Source organism: Staurois parvus, unplaced genomic scaffold, assembly GCF_062004578.1.
Source record: "Staurois parvus isolate SC_StPar_1 unplaced genomic scaffold, SC_StPar_1.0 ptg001051l, whole genome shotgun sequence".
NCBI lineage: Eukaryota > Metazoa > Chordata > Amphibia > Anura > Ranidae > Staurois > Staurois parvus.
Window position 1 is genome coordinate 4,536,794 of NW_028318847.1, and position 21,357 is coordinate 4,558,150.

At 42.5% G+C, this 21,357-nt stretch overlaps 1 protein-coding gene across 6 annotated transcripts in view; it reads left to right on the forward strand.

Moving 5' to 3' along the window:
• MUS81 (MUS81 structure-specific endonuclease subunit) overlaps positions 1 to 21,357 on the forward strand; it is a 307,431-nt gene that overhangs the window by 74,195 nt on the left and 211,879 nt on the right. For all 6 annotated transcript variants that reach the window (XR_016307484.1, XR_016307485.1, XM_089658092.1 and 3 more), the window contains one exon: positions 13,852 to 13,908. The gene's annotated coding sequence lies outside the window, so the exon portion shown is untranslated. The remainder of the gene's footprint in view (positions 1 to 13,851; positions 13,909 to 21,357) is intronic.

The window sequence follows — 21,357 nt, forward strand, 5'->3', positions numbered from 1 at the left end:
CAGGCAACATGGATGGCTGGAACCCAAAGTTTGCCATAAAAGGAAATAATCGGGAGGCGGCATTGATGGCATTATTGTGAGCAAAGTTGCCCCAGGTAACAGGTCCGACCAGTTGTTATGGTGGTCTGAAATATACCAATGTAGGAACTGTTCCAAGGCTTGGTTGGCCTGTTCTGCGGCCCCATTAGACTGCGGGTTATATAATGAGGAGAAGGAAAGCTGAGTTTCCAACTGTGCACAAAAGGCTCACCAAAACCTGGACACAAACTGGCTATCCCTGTCCAAGATGATAACTTTAGGTAACCCATGTAACCGAAAGACCACCGAAAGGAATATTGATGCCAGTTCTTTGGATGTAGCAACTTCTGTAGCGGAATGCAGTGTGACTTTTTCGAAAACCGGTCACCCACCATAACAATAACTGTATTGCCCTGGAAGTTAGGTAAATGCACAATAAAATCAATAGACAAGAGGGTCCAATGCCTCTCTCCACTGGTTGTGGGTTGTAGAAGGCCTACTGGAAGGTGCCAGGGTATTTTATTCTGAGCACACATGGCACAAGCAGCTACAAAGGTGGTTACATCAGTGTGGAGTCTAGGCCACCAGAATTGTTGAGCCATAGACATATGAGTTGATTTTTCCCTGGGTGCCCAGCTGCTTTGGAAGAATGGTAGGTTTGGAGCAAAGAAGCGAGGAGATTTTCAGGGACAGCAGCGGTCATGAGGTTTTCCAGGAGAAGAATGGATTTAAGAAGCCAAAATTCCCTCACCCAAAGGTGAGGTGAGACTAGTGTGAATAGTGGCCAAAATACGGCCCGGAGGTATCACAGGAGTAGGAACAGACTCCATTTTGGAAGAGGAGAAATTCTTCGTACCGGGTAAGTGAAGCATGTAGTTGAAGCCTGACAGAAAAAGGGCCCACCGAACTCTTCTAGGAGATAAGCGTTTAGCCTCAGACAAGAATGTAAGATTTTTATGGTCAGTCAAAATGAGGACTGGCACAGTAATACCCTTGAGGAGATGCCTCTATTCTTTAAGAGCTAAAATGATTGCTAATAATTCTCTGTCCCCAATTTTGTAATTGCAATCTGCTAGAGACAATTTATTTATTAAAGTAACCACAAGGATGCATAGGGTCCACAGGGGTAGGACGTTGAGACAGGAGAGCGCTTACTCCAGTCTCAGACGCATCAACCTCACAAATGAAGGGTAATGTAGGATCGGGATGTGCCAGCACTTGGACTGCAGCCAAAGCGGCCTTGAGGGATTCAAAGGCCTTAATGGAATCTGGAGACCGATTCTGTGGGTTACCCATCTTTCTGGTCATATCAGTCAGGGTTTGACCAGAGAAGAGAAATTACAAATAAATTTCCAATAATACTTGGTGAAGCCAAGAAAATGTTAGAAGACGTAGACCTATGAGTTGAGGCCACTGTAGGACTGCAGACAGTCTGGGTCCATATAAAACCCAGCAGCAGATATTACATAACCCTAAAATTTACCTGTTCACGATGAAACTCACACTTTTCCAACTTGCAGTACAGGTGGTTCTCTCTCAAACCCTGTAGCACACGGGAGACGTCTATGTGGTGGTTCTCTAGGGATTCTGAATATATGAGAATATCGTTGAAGTAAACCACCACACATTGCTGCAGCATATCTCAGAGGACATCGTTAATAAATTCCTGGAAAAGTGCAGGAGCGTTGCAGAGACCAAAAAGGCATTATGAGGTAATCGTAGTGTCCTCTCCTAGTATTAAAGGCAGTTTTCCATTTGTCGCCCTCTTTAATCCTCACAAGATTGTATGCCCCTCTCAAATGGAGCTTAGTGAAGACAGTTTCTCCTTTGAGGCAGTCAAATAGTTCTGTTGTCAATGGGATCGGATAAGCAATTTTAATAGTAATGCGATTGAGATCCCTATAATTGATACAGGGTCTCAGTTCACCACTCTTCTTTTTCACAAAAAAAAAACAGCACTGGCAGGAGAAGAGGATTTGTGGATGAATCCCTGAGATAGTGAATCCGCAACATACTCCTCCATAGCCTTCCGAGACAGACAGATGGTAAACCTGGACACGAGGAGGAATGACACCAGGTTGAAGATCAATTGTGCAGTCATAAGGCAGAAGACATGCAAAAGACTGTACTCAGTTTCTGAAAACAAGTATTAGTGCATTGTGGCAACCATGACAGAACCTCGGCTCTATGCCAATCAAATGAAGGATTGCGCTTCTGTAACCAAGGATAACCAATGACAACTGGGTAATGAGGTGAGGAAATGACTTGGAATTGGATTATCTTATGGTGAAGAGCCCCTACAGCCATGGTCAACTGAGTGGTTTCATGGGTCACATGGGCATGCTGTAGAGGTCTCCCATCAATAGCCTCAATGGCAAGTGGGGAGGCATGAGACTACAGTGGTATCAAGTGCTTTAACACAGAGGCATGATCTGTGAACAAGCCTGCAGCCCCTGAATTGATTAGTGCCTGGATGTCAATGGAAAACTCGACCAGGAAAGGGTAACTGGAACTAGAGGCTTATTTTTAAAGATGGGGATGCAAAGACGCCACCTAATGTCAGTCCCCTACAGGACCTCAGGTGTGTGCGTTTCCTGGATGGATTGGACAAGACTTCAATAAGTGACCTACTTGGCCACAGTAAAGGCACAATCTCCCTTCTTCTAAAGGCCCTCTTTGGCAGAGAGACATGTGAAGCCCAGTTGCATGGGTTCTACTTCACTGGAGGACTCGGGCACAGGAGGCATGAGAGGTGAGGGAGGCATGGGTGGGAATGCAAAGCTCGGAGCCAAACATACAGGAGGCTTCTGCGAGCGCTCCTTAAAGGAAGGTCTCTCTCTGAGTCTATCAATGAAAATATTGAGAAAACGAGATCAACTCCAAGATTCTTCGGTACATATCGAACTGCAATCTCATCTTTAATGTTATCAGACAGGCCATAGAGAGCCCCAGAGTCAGGGAACAAGAAGTTAGCGTATTCAGGATCCAAACTCAGGAACAAGAATCGGAAGAGAAGTCAGCCAGACCGAGTTCTACACAGGAACACATGCAGGAACACACTGGAGATCATAGACCACGCAAGGGCAAGGAGGAAATGAGCAAGCTGCTAAAATAGCAGAAAAGGCTGGCTATAGGCTGGGCTAATGAGGCAGGTAATGGTATCCAGGTGAGTCACTGTGGAGTCGAGTAGCTGGTAAATAACTGACAGCTGAGCAGTTTCTAATCACTGAAAGAGAAGAGCTGCTCGTTAAGTAGCTGGAGCCCAGCCCTGACAATAGGATACACTATACAGTAAGATGAATATATATAAGTGCAGCGCTTAGGAAATTTACCACACTAATCCAAGTTAGATCAAAATAAATCAAATATAAATAAGGCCAAGAGTGTAGTTTTTTGAGGAGGAGGGGGTGGTCAACCGTGTCGAAAGCCACAGAGAGGTCGAGTAGTAAGAGCACTGAATAGTGGCCATTAGCTTTGGCGGTTAGCAGGTCCTTGGTGAGTTTGAGTAGGGCAGTTTCGGTGGAGTGTAGGGGGCGGAAGCCAGACTGTAGGGGATCAAGGAGGTTGTTGTCGGTGAGGTGGGAACTCAGGCAATTATAGACTAAGCACTCTAGGAGTTTGGATGTAAATGGCAGTAATGGCTCCATCTCCAGGAACTAAAAAAGCATTAGTGGAGACACCTAATGGAGAAAAAGGAAAATACAATTTGAGAAATTCTCTTGTAAGTTGTCATTTGTTCCTGCTGATTAGAGAAGTATTAGTTTGTAGGATATGAAAATTGATTGTACCTATATTTTAAAATGTTCAATGGTTTAACTTTTGTATCAATAAAGTTGTTATCAATTTTTTAATAGTAATAAACTTGTTGGATGTATTTTTGCTGCACTAAAGTCCAAATTGTTTACTCACTCACAAGGTAGTCTTCCTCGTTGCCATCACCTCTGAAAAGTGGTTCTCAGCGTTAGTGGCCTGATCCTCTAAAAAGCTCTTTCTAGTGTTACACAGTGGCAAGATTGTCTTGAGGCCCAAGGCCACCTTACTTCCCAAAGGGGGGGGGGGGGGCTTCACCTTCAACCTTAACCAGGAAATTGTTCTTGTCTCTGTGTCCTTCTCAAAAACATTCCAGGAAAGTTTATCCATACTGTCTGGATGTGCACACTGTGCAAATATCTACCTTTCAGCTATGGCTTATTTTAGATAGTCAGATTCACTCTTTGCTTTTTCACAGGTTCTCTGTAAGGGACACCCTGCATCTCATTTCACTATTTCTAGGTGAAGCAGACGGATCATCATTTGAGCCTATAGTCTAAAGTGGTGCCAGGGAGAGAAAAAGACAGCAGGTTTTAGGAGTATGCAAGTGTTCCAACAGGTTTTAAAAGTACTTGTGGATGAAGGGGGCAGGAGAGCACAGTGTTAGGGGGTTTAAAGTGTTACTAAACCCATAACAGTAAAAACAGTCTGTACATGCAGTAAAGCTTGCTTGTTATTGCTGTGGAACCTAAGGGGTTAATCCATCACATTGTATAAAAAGGCTGTTTGATCCTGTCTTCTCTGATCCTCCCCTTCTACTTTCCTAAATCCATCTGCTGATAGTACAGAGCTCTAGGAGACACTCTGCACATGCTCAGTTTAGTGTGCATGGCTAGAGAGTTGTTTTTTTTTTTTTTTTTGTAAGGATGCATATGATCAGTACATGGCCAATTAGCACTGTCCAGACAGAGGGTAAGGGGTTATGCAGCTTCATTGGACTGTCAGAGCAGAATGAAAACTTCTACAAGCTTTAACCAGTGCTCAGCTGGACACTTATAGAAGTCACAAGATTGCCATATACTGCTGATGAAAGAGGTATTTAGCAGTTTATATTTACTAAAATAATTGCATTTCCATATTCTGTGTACTGTGGGAGACCAGGGTCCCGGGTTTAGTATCACTAACTTTAAAAAATTAGAGGGCCTCAAGTATGACTGCCAACACTTCCAGAGGGCTACATAACACAAGTGCACTATTGTGCATTCAGGTGCATCAAGCTAGGCAGCCCATTCAAACTGAACCACCTGCAGTGCATCCCAATGCCTGGGAATGTAATTCCTGCTGCATTTTTTTTTTTTTTTGCAGCATTCCTCAGTGCCCACTGAAGAAAAATTTAGGAGTACAATGAGCTCCATCATCACTGTCAAAACTCCCAGTGTTGTAAGCTGATGCAATAATAACCCCTAGGATTGGTGCCAATAGCCAAAATAACCACTTGGCGACTGCCCTATAGCAGTTTTACTGCTACAGGATGGCCGCTGTGTGCTGAATCACATATATGTGTGATTCTGCACTTCCGTATAGGGGGCTCGCCGCTTCTGCTGTGATTTGTCCCAGCAGAAGCCAATCAGCAGGGAATAAAATCCAGCACATCCCCTAGTAAAAACACTTCACAGTACACACACCAAGCACTGTTAGGCACACTTTGAACTCTTTGCTCGCCATAGATGTTAACCCCTTCCCAGCCAGATCACTGTATTAGTGTCACTCGTTCCCACAAAGTGTCAGTGTCAGATTGTCCACTGCAATATTGCAGTCCCGTTATAAATTGTTGATCGCCGCCATTAGTAGTATAAAAAAAAAATTCTAGTATATATATATATATATATATATACATATATATATATATATATACATACACCATAATTTGTAGACGCTATAACTTTTGCACAAACCAATCAATATACACTTATTGGGAATTTTTTTTACCAAAAATACGTAGCAGAATACAAATTTTTTTTTACTGGATCTGTTTTTTAGTGGAAAGTAAAAAATAATGTTTTTTTTTTCCAAATTGTCAGTATTTTTTGTTTATAGTGCAAAAAATAAAAAACCCAGAGGTGATCAATCACCACCAAAAGAAAACTCTATTTGTGGGAAAAGATGCCATAAACGCAATTGTCAGTTAAAGTAACACAGTGCCGTATAGAAAAAAAATGGCCTGGCCACGAAGGGAGGTAATTCTTCCAGAGGTAAAGTGGATAATAACCCCTAGAATTGGCATCAGCGGCCGCAATTATATTAGAATCTGCAATAATAACCCACAGCATTGATGTCAGATAGCACAATAATAATTCTCATCATTGCTGCCAGAGACCGTAATAACAACCCTCAGCAATCGTGACAGTGGATGCAACAATAACCCCCAGCATTTGTGCCAGTGAATGCAAAAAAAAACCCCAGCATTTGTGTCAGTGGACCCAATAATAACTCCCAACACTGGTGTCAGGTAATATCTAATTACCTCCTGAGAGATCGAGTAGGAACTGTACTTCCCCCACTGAAGCAAATTGGACCATGCTTTACATAGTTAGTCTGACTGGCTTTATTAGGGTTTTTTCTTGCCTTCCTCTTGATCAACTGTGGGTATAGAATTGTATATTGTAGAGCGGGGGGTTCAGCAACCAGATTACGATCTATCAGTAGACTGCTGCCAGGTGTCTGGTAGATTGTGAACTGGGCTTGCTGATGTCCCATCACAGAGCATCATACAGTGCAATGAAGAGGGACTACTTGTAAAGTTGAAGCTGTAGTGGGGAGCAAGAGCTGCATAAGCCGATTCCTCCTTTGTAGTGCTGGGTCCTATCCCACGTGAAGTGAAACCAACTGCACTCCACCTCTTATTCTGGCTAGTAGTCTCCAGAATAGTGTCGGGAGCTGGAAAGAGATCTCCAGGTCAGTGTGAAGCAAGACACTGGGAATAATAATATAAGGCTGCTTTCACAGTGCTACACTGCGATTTACCCACACTGTGGTGTGGCGGAACGCGGCGTCCGACCCCTGCCCTTCTCACCAACTTGTGACCAAAGGACCAGCCGATCTTGCACCGCGCTGTCACTTGCGTAACAATGCCACTCTCAGCTGAGCCCTGCACAAAGATTTTCCAGCTCGCAGGCCCACAGTCTATGTGCCAGCAGCCTTAGAGCGATTGTTACTGAGTTAGGTTAATTACGCAATTAACCCTTCACATTGCCGCCACCACCTTTTTACAGAGAAGGAGGAAACTCACAAATCCTAGCATTAAAACTATGATATTAGCATAAGTGTCTGTAATACACACTATCACCACAGACAGGGATATTCAGAGGATTATTACATACAGTAGCACTCTTCAAGAGACAGGGATTCTTTAGTTTGCAAAATAGGGTTTATTACTAAAAAGGTCAAAATGGTGCAATTACAATATTTACAGAAAAAGATGTTACAAAAATATAAAGAGAACAATAAAGCAGAATACTTGCAATGTCCTTGGTTTTAGCAGAGTCCAATTGTCTGAACAAAAAGATTGCCTTGGCTCTCAAGTCCGTTAGATGTTTCCTGATGATGTTAACCACTTCCCGACCGGCCGTTGCATATAAACGGCCGGACGGTGGCACTGCAGGGTCGGGTGGCCGTTTATAAACGGCCTCCCTGCACCCTGCTTGGGCGCGCTCCTTGGGAGCGCGCAGCACCGCGATCCGGTGCCCGCTGTGTCCTCCGGACACAGTGAAACACCGATCGACGGATGGGACCTCTGTACGAGGTCCCGATCATGTGATCACTGATTGGCCAATCAGTGATCACATGCAGAGTAGTAAGCAAGATGTCACTTGTGACATCATTGCTTACTACGTGTGAAATCTGTGAATGATCACAGAGGTCACATGGTACAAGGCTATTCACAACAGCCTTGTACCATGTGACAAGCTGTGACCAATCACAGCTCACTCAGTACTTCTCAATGAGTGCAAGAATGCACACAGAGAGAAAGAGAAATGATTGCTTTTACATCCTATATGTGTAAAAAAAAAAAAATCTTCATCACTCCCCACAAGTAGTACAGTGTCACCATGGTGACACTGTACTGGTGACACTGTACTGCTAGGGTGACAGTATGTAAAAAAAAAAAATTAAAATAAAAAATAATATAAAAAAATAAAAAAATTTTTTAAAAATTATACTTTTTGGTTATAAACTAATTTGGATTTTTTTTTTACTAAAACGATAACGGAATAAATTTTGGCCAAGATTTATGATGAAATATTATTTATTTGCAAAATTTTATAAAAAAAACACTTTTTTTCAAAATTTTTGGACTTTTTCATTTACATAGCAAAAAAAATAAAAATCCCAGCGGTGAATAAATACCACCAAAATAAAGCTTTATCTGTCTCCAAAAAATGGTAAAAAATTCATTTGGGTACAGTGTTGCATGACCGCGCAATTGTCAAAGTGTGATAGCGCTGAAAGCTGAAAATTGCCCTGGTCAGGAAGGGGTAAAAGTGTCCGGTCTGGAAGTGGTTAAATAAGAGCTCTCTTCTTCAGGCCTGTCAGTCTTTTCTATGATATGAAAGGGGTGTCGTCTGTGAACAAATGACCAATCATCCAGTTTAGATATGGGTGCTAGGCGGTGACCAAGGTTATGACCACGTCTCAACTGCAGTTTCATACTAATATTACCTTCCAGCATGTGCACGTGGCATTCTAGCAACTGGCAGATTAATATTCAGAACTATATTTCAAACCCATGGATATCAAACACAGCGTACCCTTATCACCCAGGAGGGAATAGACTGCTTTCTTCTCTCTCCTAGTTGCTAATATAGTTATGTATAGTCTTGTCTGACTCACATTAAAATGATCTATCCAAATATATACCTAATATTAATGTGCCCAGTTCCTGCTGAACTTTATGAACTGTATGTGAAATTGTTACATGTGGAATGGACTTTTTATGGAACGCTCTAGCCCTAATGGCCTAACAGGTCATGACTGACTGAGTTATTGTTTTACGACTGGGCAGAGGAAAGTGGTTTTCAAAGCAGACCTCCTGCACCAGACTAATTAGCGGTTTACACCCCTGGAGTTTCATGTATCTGTATTTTATTTAAGATAAGAGGCCCTTTTGAAGTTCGTTCAGCTTACAGCTACAAATTCCATTTCAAGAGGGAGGAGAGGAGAGACAAAATGGCTGAGGCCTAACAAGATGGCTCTCACGTACAGCGTCCATGTCTCTATTGCGCACAATCGTCACATGTGGGTGCAGTGCAGTGTACCTACAGCTTTCCTGTGGGTTTGCTGTGCTTAGCCATAGACTTCTATTATATCCTGTGGGTTTGGCACACTTTCAGAAAGTGCACCACACCTGCAGCATATAATAGAAGTCTAAGACAAAGCTAACCCAGGAAATTCGCAGATACACTGCGATGCACCCTCTGTGCAGCTGAACTGCAGCACATCAGTGTGAAAGCAGCCTGAAAGGGGGCTCAGAAAAATAAGGGTTGATTTACATTTACAGTTTGGGCGGTGGTAAAATCCCATAGTTAAGATGTGTTTTTACCAACCCCTGCCCCAACCGCACCCCTTTAGTTGCAGTGGCCAGGGGTGTACACATATAGCAGCCACAGCAGGAGTTATATGCCCTGTCATGGTTGGTGGGTGTAGCACCTGCAAAGCTTGAGCCATTCAAGTGAATGAGGCCACTCAGGAAGTGCCCTGCAACCTTGTGCAGTACAGCAAACAAGGGATTAAAGCAGGCAGTGTTGTGTTGCTTTCTCACTACCTGCTTTAACTCCTTGGACCCTGCAGAAGCATACAGATGCAGGGCACTTGCAGAGTGGCCCCATTTACTTGATTGGGTCGTGATTGGCAGGAGGTAGCACCCACCAAAAGAAACAGGGGTTTTAATTTCTTCTGCAGCATGTGTATACCTTTGGCTGGTGCTCTCCCCCAGTCCCCCCTTATACTTACCTGATCTTGATCCAGCACTGTGCCCTAGAGCAGCATCTCTCCCTCTCCCTCCCTCTCTCTCTCTCCCCCCTCTCTCTCCCCGCTCTCTCTCTCCCCCTCTCTCTCTCCCCCCCTCTCCCCCCCCCTCTCCCTCCCTCTCTCCCCCCCTCTCTCCCCCCCCCTCTCTTGGTTTCAGTTACAGCAGGAGCAACAATTTGGAGTCTCGCAGGACCCCTTCATCAGGCTTGTGTCGCAGGCCTGATGCCTCTCGGTTCCAGCCTGTGGTCACTGCACAGCACCCACCTACATGTATAGCCACTCTTTGATACAGGAACGTGTGCGTTGGGTTTTTGGAATTGCGCTTAGAGATAACGTTGCCTCACAGTGAAATTTATTTTAGTGCAGGGTGCTGGAACACAGAATGTTTCAATGCCTGGCACCTTGCTGCCACCCTTGTGCCCAGTAGGTGACAGACCTAGCCCAACACATGGTGGGCCACACACAGAGAGTCCACAATAGTGCAAGCAGCCACAGCCAGAAAGAGAGGCGTTGACTTTAATTTTGGGCTGTGCAGCACTGATTGAATTAAAGCTGGAGTTTAGGTTTTTTTTTTTTTGCATAGATACTTTGGTACAACTTGGATCGATGTGAGCATGCATGTTTCATAGAGGCCTGATCCCTGTGTAAGCTGCAATTCACTGTAGTAGTGGCCAGTACTGCAGTGATAGCAGTTTTACAAGTGCAGTGCCAGGGAGCTGCATTTTTGCATACTATCCACAGGGGGTCGCTCCCTCTGCACTGCTGTACTTCAGAGAAAGCTTTGTTTTTTTCAGTTAATACAAGGCGTAATCTGATTGGACACCTGTCCAACCAATCTCATTATCTAAAATGAATAAGCTTCATGGTCTTGTGCCTCAGGCTCCAACACTGCTGCGTGATGATGTTGCCAGAACTATGTAGGTGTTTTTGGGAGGGACATCATTTAATGTGGTACTGTCAGCATATCTGGATATTACTAAATCCAGGAGGACTTGGGGCACATGCTACAGGTAGGGAGATCTAGAGACACCTACGTTATGCGCGTCATTCTTTTTTAGCATTTAATGTTGCAAGATAAACTTCCACATAACATAATCCCAATGAAATTTTAGAAATTTTTGTGCAATTCTAATTAATATCACCATTCCTATCAGGTACCTCTAAACTGAAGCTTAAGTGAAGATACGTGTTATTGCACAGTTATATTGATCCAGCTTGGAAGCAGAGGATCATTGTAGCAGCTGCCTCTACTGCAGTGATTTTCACTGTCTTTCTGGGCGTCGGCCACCCAACATAGGAGCCATTCAGAGAATGCCTTGTATTTTTTCTCAGTGAGGCACGCTCTGATTGGATGAAGTGGAGACGTTACCACCCCACATTACCCACTCCTTCAATCAGCAAATGCTTTTGCATTCATTGGTAAAATGCAGGCCGTTCTCAGAATGGCAACTATGCCAAGCGAGCAAACGACTGTGGTTACTATGCCACAGGGAAGCTGCTTTGGATGGAACCTGCACAGCGGGGATCACTGTAGTGGCAGCTACAATGGAGCACAATATAAGAATACTTGTAAAAAAATGAGCTGCATGGTCCAGTTGTCAGAAAGAAGCCTTTACTGCACCAATTAAAGCAAAAAATCAGCGAGCGCTCAGGAAAAAAATATCGCAAGCTGTATATGCACCAGTAAAGGAACCCTCAAGCCTTGTGAACAATATCAAAATAAAGAAATGGTGCAACGCTAAAATATATTAAATTGAAATAAAATAAGTAATATAATCAATAGTAATCAGATCATCCAAATTATAACGTAATGTGTAATATATAAGTGAATAAAGCGCTAATTTAGATGCCAAACATAAATGCGCTCATGTGAACAGTTTTTAATCAACAGAAGTGTTCATAAATTAGTGCAGGCTTGACGCTATCAGGTCAGCATATTAGTGATTCATAAAATTATATTGAACTAGTGACATCCAATAAATCCTTGTGACTTAATCCATGCAGAAAACTGTAAGAAATGCACACTCACCAGATGCTCATGATAAATGCGCAATAAGCTGAATATGAATCTGTAGGAAACCCCTTTAAGTGGATCTGCCAGACCGCATGGAACCAGGATCCCTCCTCTGGACATAAGCGTCCTCTGCAGCCACGCTTCCACTGGGGTCCTAGAAATCCTTAGCTCAAGCCAGAGCCAATAACAAAGATGCCTCATAGTGTAGTAATTAAAGTTGATTTATTGTATAAAAAATAGAAGCTAAATGATCATCCAGGTAAACGTACAAATTTCTGCTTAAAAAAGCTAAATTTTGGCTTGAACAGCCACTCACTAAGATGGCCGCCGGACCTTCGTGCGGCTCCGGCGGCGTGACAGTTGTTTCACAGTTGTTTTCTGGTTCCCATGGGTTAGTATCTAGCCTGCTCAGTGCATCCACATGACAAACTCACTGACTAATTGCAATGTAAAAAGCCACAGATGTGAGAAATGACCCTTTAATTGCCATTTTAACCTCTGTGTGTCACCTTGTATGTCTGTACTAAAGCCAAACATTCCAGGGTATATAAACTTTTGGTCAGGGCCATTTGGATGATTTCTGGTATTATGATTTAAAAAGGAGCCAAACAACTTTGTGAGAATAAATGGTTTCATCACTGTCTTTAAATAAAAGTCAGTTTTTTGGCATGATCAGTCATATTTTCAATATCGATGCCAAAATTTCACAATTTCTGTCGGGGTTTGCAAACTTTTCAGCACAACAGTATGTGTCTGCTGTACCATGTGCTTGTATGAAAAAGTATCCTGTTCTCTTTGTATTGCTTCTTTTATGTGAATTTCCTGGCGTTCCTGCCAGTCTCTTTGTTTTCCTATTAAAAACTGACCACGCTAAGAGAACGCACCGTGGTCAATTCTCTAGCTATGCTGGGAACTCAGTGTGCTCTCCTCTAATGATCAGACTTGTCCTGACACCCCCTTCACACAGCCATTCACTGGGAAGATCGGTATGCTGCTTTTTCTCCTCCCCCAGCTCTTATGCAGCTGAGAACAGAGGGAATGTGATCAATTATAAAAAAGGAGCAAAAAGTATTTATAATGGTTTTGCCTTTCATTTGTATTTTAAACTGAAAGGGTTGTTTTACAAGGTGAGGGTTTACATTTACCTTAAAAAATAATCAAATAGCGTTTTAATTTTGTGTTGCTTATACAGTCAAAGGTTAAGTTCACCTTTACATAAAAGAATAATAAATACATATTTTTCCAGGTAAAAATAAATGTGCGTTTATTATTCTGTAAAACAGGAGCATGCAAAGAATGGCACCTGCGATCTACTTATCACGGGTGCAAGAGTTTGCAGACTCCTGTACATACTGCCTACAGCTCTGTTGCTCGTACTTCTGTATGGGCTGTCATATTCAGAGCTGTAGGCAGTGTGAATGAATCAGGGGCGTGCTGATCAGTGTGCCCGGAGTTTATTCAAACTATAAGTCCATCTGCCATAGTGGCAGACGGTACTTGTAGTTTATTTGTTCACAGTAATCTGTGAATGAATAATGTTCCTATGTGTGCAGTGCCCCACACAGTCGCTTTATTCTTAAAAAGTGACAGTGCGCGCGGGGAGAAGAACCCCTGCTGTCACAGGAAGAGGGGGCAGGAGCTAGAACATGTTACATGTTCACCCCTAAATACAAGGGCAACATGTAACATGTTCCAAAAGTTTTAATTCCTGTAATTCTGGGAGTAGGCAACCAATGGTTCTCACTTCCTAGTAACAAGTCAGGACGTGGGGGTTGCTTTTTTAACCAGGCTTTTGACCTACAGGTAAAACAAAATAGTGAAATTTTACAAAGTTGCACATTTGTATTCTCTACTGGGGCCCCTTGATTGCAAAGGCTGTTTTCTAGAAAATTTGAACTTAGCCTTTAAGTTCAGCTTGAAGGCATGCACAAAGTAATTAGCATCACTCAAATTTTCAGGCAATTTTCTAGTATACAAGATAAATGACACAGTCTATTTCAGATACCACCATCTTATTGTTTTTTTTGTTTGTTTTTTTACAGCAGAGCCTGAAATTCTAAACTAGATACCAGTTCAACTACCAGTGCAAAAACCACCAGGTAAGAGCTGCAGTCATCTGAGGGTTTGGGTCTCCAATTTTTCTTTTGGTAGTTGAGATAGCAGCTTTGATAATTTGCAGCTAGAAAAGATTCTCAACATGCCCAGTCTATCTGTTCTATGTCCATAAAATGGGAAATAATATATGGCAGATTGTATCAAACCCAAATATGCCTTCATATGATTTTCTTACTGTTTCTTTTGTGTGGGAGAGGATACAATTCAATAGACTGGGTTTTGCAACCTTTTTTGGTTTTGTCCCAAAATACAGTACTGTTGAGGGAAAATACAAGTGATTGGACAAGGTTTTAACATTACATTGTGTCCTGATATGTTCAAAAACACCAGACAATGAGAATGTCTTCTAATTCTATGGGTAACCTAAAGCGGTAGTAAACCTTGTTTAAAAAAAAAAAACTGGTCTAGTATGCACCGCCATCCCGGCCACGACACCGCTTTCTCAGTGGATGGCATGCTGTCCATTGAGAGTACAGTGCGCATGTGCCGGTGACATCAGCAGCTGGTATACATGTAAATATCTCGTACACGGTGCACGTTTAGGAAGTATTAACTCTACCTACAGGTCAGTCTTATTATAGGTACAAGATACAAGGCGGAGTTTACTACCGCTTTAAATGAGTTCTTATATACCTAGTATCCAGTAATAATAAAGTTTAAGTGTTACATAGGGCATTCAAATCCCAGTGTAACTTTTCAATAGCATTTTAAAGGAGTTAGCTTATTTAAGAAACAGTTGTCCAATCACCTTAACAAGGCAGACAAGCTTCCTGAAGCAGAATTGCAAAGGCTCTGTGTCTTTAGAGTGCTCAAATTGTTTAACACAAACTGTGATTATTCTTCAGTTAGGTGTAGTATCTTCTGTGATCTGCTTATATTCTTTAAGAATACAGGTGATCTGGTGGCATTAGTTCATACACAGACCATAGATCCTATATGTAATCTGGTTGTATACTTTCAGACTGATATTATCATTATAATTAAAGAGTAACTTCACCCTTCCCCCCCATTAATTTTTTTCCCAGCTTATCTGATGCTGAGTTGTCCTCAATTCAGATAATTGCGGATCCAACGTTCTCCTGCTGAGATCTTCTTCTCTGCAGCCACCGCTCGGGTTCAGTGCCACCATGTTCCCCTGTGACATCATCGGCAGGCTGACGACTCTTCTGGGTTCAGATGCAGCTTCCCAATGATGTGCTGCTAGGCCCACATCCCTCCTCCTTTAGTGAATGGAATGACTTTAGTGCTCCTGGTTCCTCCTGGGATATGCACGTCACATATCCCAGGAGGCTCCGGGGGCTAGGCAAAAAGAGAGGATGGGACCGGGCCGAAACCTATTTACTGAAAATGTATTTAAACAAAAAAAAGATATTTGTGTAACGGAAAGAGGCGAGATCAAGAAAAGGATAGTTGTTTTAAAGGGTAAAGATCCTCTTTACTTATACATTTTAGATGCTGTTACAAATGTATTCTACACTTCCTGCTCCAGTGTACTTCAATAGACAATATCTTTATATTTCTCTCTATAACCCCTAGGAAGCAAATTCCTATGGTCCAGGCAGTGTGCAGCTGTCTCTTTTAATACTAATATCATGAATTCATTTTCTGCCGTCCATATTAAAATAGTTGTAAACCTCAGATATGAAGTATGAACAAAGTATATCCCTCTATTGTGTGTACTTGTCTCACTTAAAGTGTACTAAACCCAGAAGAAAAAAATCAGTCTGCAGTAAAGCATGCTTGTTATACTCACTGTGGAACCTAAGGGGTTAAAAAGGCAGTTTGATCTTGACTTCTCTGATCCTCCTGTTGTTCAAATGTCCACATCTTATCTACTGATAAGACAGACTGAACCCGTAGCCATTCTGCACATGCTCAGTTTAGTGTGTATTGCTAGAGAGGTTTTTTGTTTTCTTGGGAGAGTGCATGTGATCAGCACAGGGCCAATCAGCACTGTCCAGACAGAGGTCAGGGGTTTTGCATCCTCTTAGAGCAGAAAGAAAACTCCTGCAAGCTTTAACCAGTACTCTGGTGAACACTGATAGAAGTCACAAGACTGCTCTAACTGCTGATGAGAAAAGGTATTTAGCAGTATATATTTACTAAAATATTTGCATTTCCATGCTCTGTGTACTGTGGGAGACCAGATATAGTGAATGCAGGGTCCTGGGTTCAGCAACACTTTAAGAGCACGAAGTATCATTTCTGTCTGCTGCTTCGTTCCTCTGCTTATTAGCAAGAATCAAATCTGACAAGTTTTCCTGATACCAAGAGAAAAAAGGAGACTAGGGAGGGAGCTCCAGCTCACAGCTTGTGATTGACAGTCTTGGCTCTGCAGTGTGTAATTTCAGCTCTCTGCCCGTTTTCTGAAAGTCCTAACAAGCTTTTTAACTTCTGGATTTTTAACGGATGTAGCTTGAGGTGACACTCTCCTAACATTCTGCTAAAACTTTGTAGTAGTACTGCCTGGACCTTGAAGAAGGGGGCATAGCCCGAAAGCCTGTCCTCAAAATTGTATGTTAGTGCAAATAAAAAAAGTATCATGTCAGTACTCAATTGTTTCTAATGGAAGTAGAGAAGAGATGGCTGCAGATAAATTGGTACAACTTATGTAGGAGGATTTGGATCAAGTGTTTGTATCACCTGAGTCCCATCACTTCACTGGGTATATGTAAGGGTTTACAGCCACTTTAAGGACTCATTTTATACTGCAATTCTTGCTTTCAGTGTGCAATGCTGTGAGCTCATTTACATGCGTTATTTAATGCAATGTTGTGCATTTTTACTATTTTCTTTTACTTAGTTGCAATCACATGCGTTTGTGATGCTTTCACGTGTGTCCTGGTATGTTCACTTGCAGAACAAATACAGCATGATGTTTTTGTTTTTTTTAAATTGACATAACGGCGTCACAATATTGTAAACTAGGCTCATTGAAATACATTAAAATTTTTCTTCCATATGCCTTTGTACTATGTTTAATCACAGGTTTGATTGTTTCTGGTGTGAATGAGCCCTAAGTACATGCCAGAGAATGTAGCATTTTATTTTCCATAGGCCTAGAGACAGTTTGCCTGCTATGCTGCACATACGCCTTTCATAGAATATTCGACAGTACAGTCATAAAGCTAGCACAAGTTATTTTTGAACTTGTGGAAAAATGTTCAAAACTTGTTATTTTAACTGAGCAACATGTCCATGTCAGGAATGTGAGTCTAGCATAGAAGACTAAGCAGTTACATGAAAAGGGGCCAAGTCAATCCAGCATAAGGGAAAATATACTGCATAAAGTCAGATCCATAGAGTTAGTCATGGCCAAAAATATTGACACCCCTGCATTTCTGTCACATACAGGTGAAACTCGAAAAATTAGAATATCGTGCAAAAGTTCATTTATTTCAGTAATGCAACTTAAAAGGTGAAACTAATATATGAGATAGACTCATTACATGCGAAGCAAGATAGTTCAAGCTGTGATTTGTCATAATTGTGATGATTATGGCTTACAACTCATGAAAACCCCAAATCCACAATCTCAGAAAATTAGAGTATTACATGCAATCAATAAAACAAGGATTGTACATAGAACAATATTGGACCTCTGAAAAGTATAAGCATGCATATGTACTCTGTACTTGGTTTGGGCCCCTCTTGCAGCAATTAGTGCCTCAATTCGGTGTGGCATGACTCCAGCCTCAGTCCACTTCTTGTGAAAGTCCCCAATACTTTTGAATGGCTTTTTCCTGACAGACCTCTCCAGGCTGCGGTCATCCCTGCTGCTTGTGCACCTTTTCCCTCCACACTTTTCCCTTCCACATAACTTTCTATTAATGTGCTTTGATACAGCACTTTGGGAACATCCAACTTCTTTTGCAATTACCTTTTGAGGCTTTCCCTCCTTATGGAGGGTGTCAATGATGGTTTTCTGCACAACTGTCAGGTCAGCAGTCTTTCCCATGATTGTGATTCCTACTGAACCAGACTGAGAGACCATTTAAAGGCTCAGGACCCCTTTGCAGGTGTTATGGCTTAATTAGCTGATTAGAGTGGAACACTTTGAGCCTAGAATATTGCACCTTTTCACAATATTCTAATTTTCTGAGATTGATTAAAATATGAATATAAATAATGAAATATGTTACAACCAGTGTTATCCAAACTTTCCTTTATATGAATACATGTAATAATCTCTGCATTCTTTCAGTATAACAGTCCGATATGGGAAAGTATGAACCTTCCCATAAAATTATTCTGTAATACATTTTGCTGTTCCAGTAGTCCCCTGCAGCCAGCAACAATAGCCCCCTCCCAGCAACAATGTGGCACTGCTGAGGTGTTATGGAAGACCAGGATGCTTCAATAGCGGCCTTCGGCTCTTCTGCATTGTTCGGTTTCATGTCTCTCATCTTTCTCTTGGTAATGCCCTATAGATTCTCTATGGGGTTCAGGTCAGGCGAGTTTGCTGGCCAATCAAGCACAGTAATCCCACGGTCATTGAACTAGGTTTTGGTGCTCTTGGCAGTGTGGGCAGGTGCCAAGTCCTGCTGGAAAATGAAGTCAGCATCCCCATAAAGCTCGTCTGCAGAAGGAAGCATGAAGTGCTCCAAAAACTCCTGGTAGACGGCTGCGTTGACCCTGGACTTAATGAAGCACTGTGGACCAACACCTGCAGATGACATGGCTCCCCAAATCAACACAGACTGTGGAAACTTCACACTGGACTTCAAGCATCTTGCAGTGTGTGCCTCTCCATTCTTCCTCTATACTCTGGGTCCTTGGTTTCCAAATGAGATGCAAAAGTTGCTCTCATCAGAAAAGATGACTTTGGACCACTGAGCAACAGACCAGGTCTGTTTTTCTTTAGCCCAGGTAAGACGCTTCTGACATTGTTTATTGTTCAGGAGCGGCTTGACAAGAGGAATACAACATTTGAAGCCCATGTCCAGGATCAATCTGTGTGTGGTGGCTCTTGATGCACTGACTCCAGCCTCAGTCCACTCCTTGTGAAAGTCCCCAACACTTTTGAATGGCCTTTTCCTGACAATCCTCTCCAGGCTGTGGTCATCCCTGCTGCTTGTGCACCTTTTTCTTCCACACTTTTCTCTTCCACATAACTTTCTATTAATGTGCTTTGATACAGCACTTTGGGAACATCCAACTTCTTTTGCAATTACCTTTTGAGGCTTTCCCTCCTTTTGGAGGGTGTCAGTGATGGTTTTCTGCACAACTGTCAGGTCAGCAGTCTTTCCCATGATTGTGATTCCTACTGAACCAGACTGAGAGATCATTTAAAGGCTCAGGAACCCTTTGCAGGTGTTATGGCTTAATTAGATGATTAGAGTGGGACACTTTGAGCCTAGAATATTGCACCTTTTCACAATATTCTAATTTTCTGAGATTGTGGATTTGGGGTTTTCATGAGCTGTAAGCCATAATCATCACAATTATGACAAATCACGGCTTGAACTATCTTGCTTTGCATGTAATGAGTCTATCTCATATATTAGTTTCACCTTTTAAGTTGCGTTACTGAAATAAATGAACTTTTGCACGATATTCTAATTTTTCGAGTTTCACCTGTAATATAGCACTTTGCCCACAAAATTGTGGCAATTACAAATGTTTAGGCATTCTCATGTTTATTTCTTTTGTTTGTAATGGTATGACACAAAAAGTGGAGAAACAAAAAGCCAAATCTGACACATTCCACGTAAAACTCCAAATATGGACTGGACAAAATTATTGGCACCTTTTCAAAGCTGTAAGAAATAATTGCATTTCAAGTTTGTGATGCTCCTGTAATGTGTAATTAAACTTACCTGTATCAAACAACAGATGCTAACAATGTAGAAATCTAACTGGCAACCAATCAAAATGGTGAAAAAATTACCTCTCTTTTGTGTATCTCTGTGTGCCACAAGGAGCATGGAGAAGAGACAGAGCAGCAAAGAATCTTCAGAAGACTAGGGGAGGGAAGGAGTGAGGACACCTTCAGTTTCCGATCACCTAGGCAGTCCAACCACAATTGGGAGCCAGTACCTGTCAAACTCTGGTACCCGCTCCCCCCTGCCCCCCAAAAGTGCTAATCCTTAGTGGGGATCGGGGGCGCAGTCCTTAAAGCGGAACCTCCCCTTTTGGGCGGAGCTCCACTTTAAGGGTGGGCTGGGGGGAGCTGACATTGAAAGCTTTTTTACCTTAATGCAGAGAATGCTTTGTGGTAAAACAATGTTTAGAACAGGGTTTAATATATTTCCTTTGAATGTAGGACCTAGCTAAAAAAAGTTAGGAGCCAGGTTTTTTAAGCGTAGCGGCAAGCTTCACGCAATGTTTTTGGGCGACAAGCTTCACACAATGTTACTTGCAACGGGACAATCACGGCAAAATCGCACTACATTTTAGGTGCTATTGAAGATAATGGCACCTGAACATGCATTTTGCAATTACAACAATTCTGCTGTGATCCCAAAATGCCCAGGTGTGAATGGAGCCACCCTAGTTCACACATATGCGATTCTGGATATGTTTTCAAACTCACTGGTTCTCATGACAGGCTAGATATTATGTGTTCCTATCGAGGTGGTTCACACAGATGCAATCCACATGCATTGTGTTTTGAATGCCATTACAAAAAAGGGTCCTGCACGAGTTTGTAGCGGTGCGTTCTAGACTTGCAAATGATAGAGTAGAGTGGCATATGGAGATAAGTGTTCACATAGGATTGCTATTAACAGGAGTGTGACAGAGCGTAGGCAGGACAGAACACACAGAGCAGATGATAAACACACAAAGCTTTATTTAATTATGACAGTCACTCAATTTGGGTCTGAAGGTAGCGTCCAAGTACCCGAAAAGGGGAAGAGCAGGGATGCTTGGAGTCTCTGGTAAATTGCAATCCAGGCAGGGAAGGGTAAGGGGGGAAAGTTCACGGACAGTCCGTACAGGGGGGAAAACGGGCACAGACACTTACAGTTCCGGCAGGGGTTTCTCCTGGCTCACAGTGGCCGATAACAGGGGGCGACACTTAGCACACAGCTGAGGGTATACACAGCGGGTATAGTTCTGATTCTCCAGCACACAGCAACACGGGCAATCCTGGCCCCACAGTATTAGGCAGGGTAGCAGCGGGTGCTCCTCCTGAGCCCTGAGTATTAGCAGTGTTCAGTGGGTAATAATCCTGAGTCTCCCTGGAGTATTATGCAGAGTGTCAGTGGGTAATAGTCCCGGTATTCCTAGAGTATTATGCAGAGTGTCAGTGGGTAATAGTCCCGGTATTCCTAGAGTATTATGCAGAGTGGCAGCGGGTAATAGTCCCGGTATTCTGGAGTATTATGCAGAGTGGCTGCGGGGGTCTTGCCTCAGTGCAGACCTCCCAGCAGCTTTGCAACAGATGGGACAACACGGAGAATCCTGCCGCCAGCCTTCTTAAGACCAAG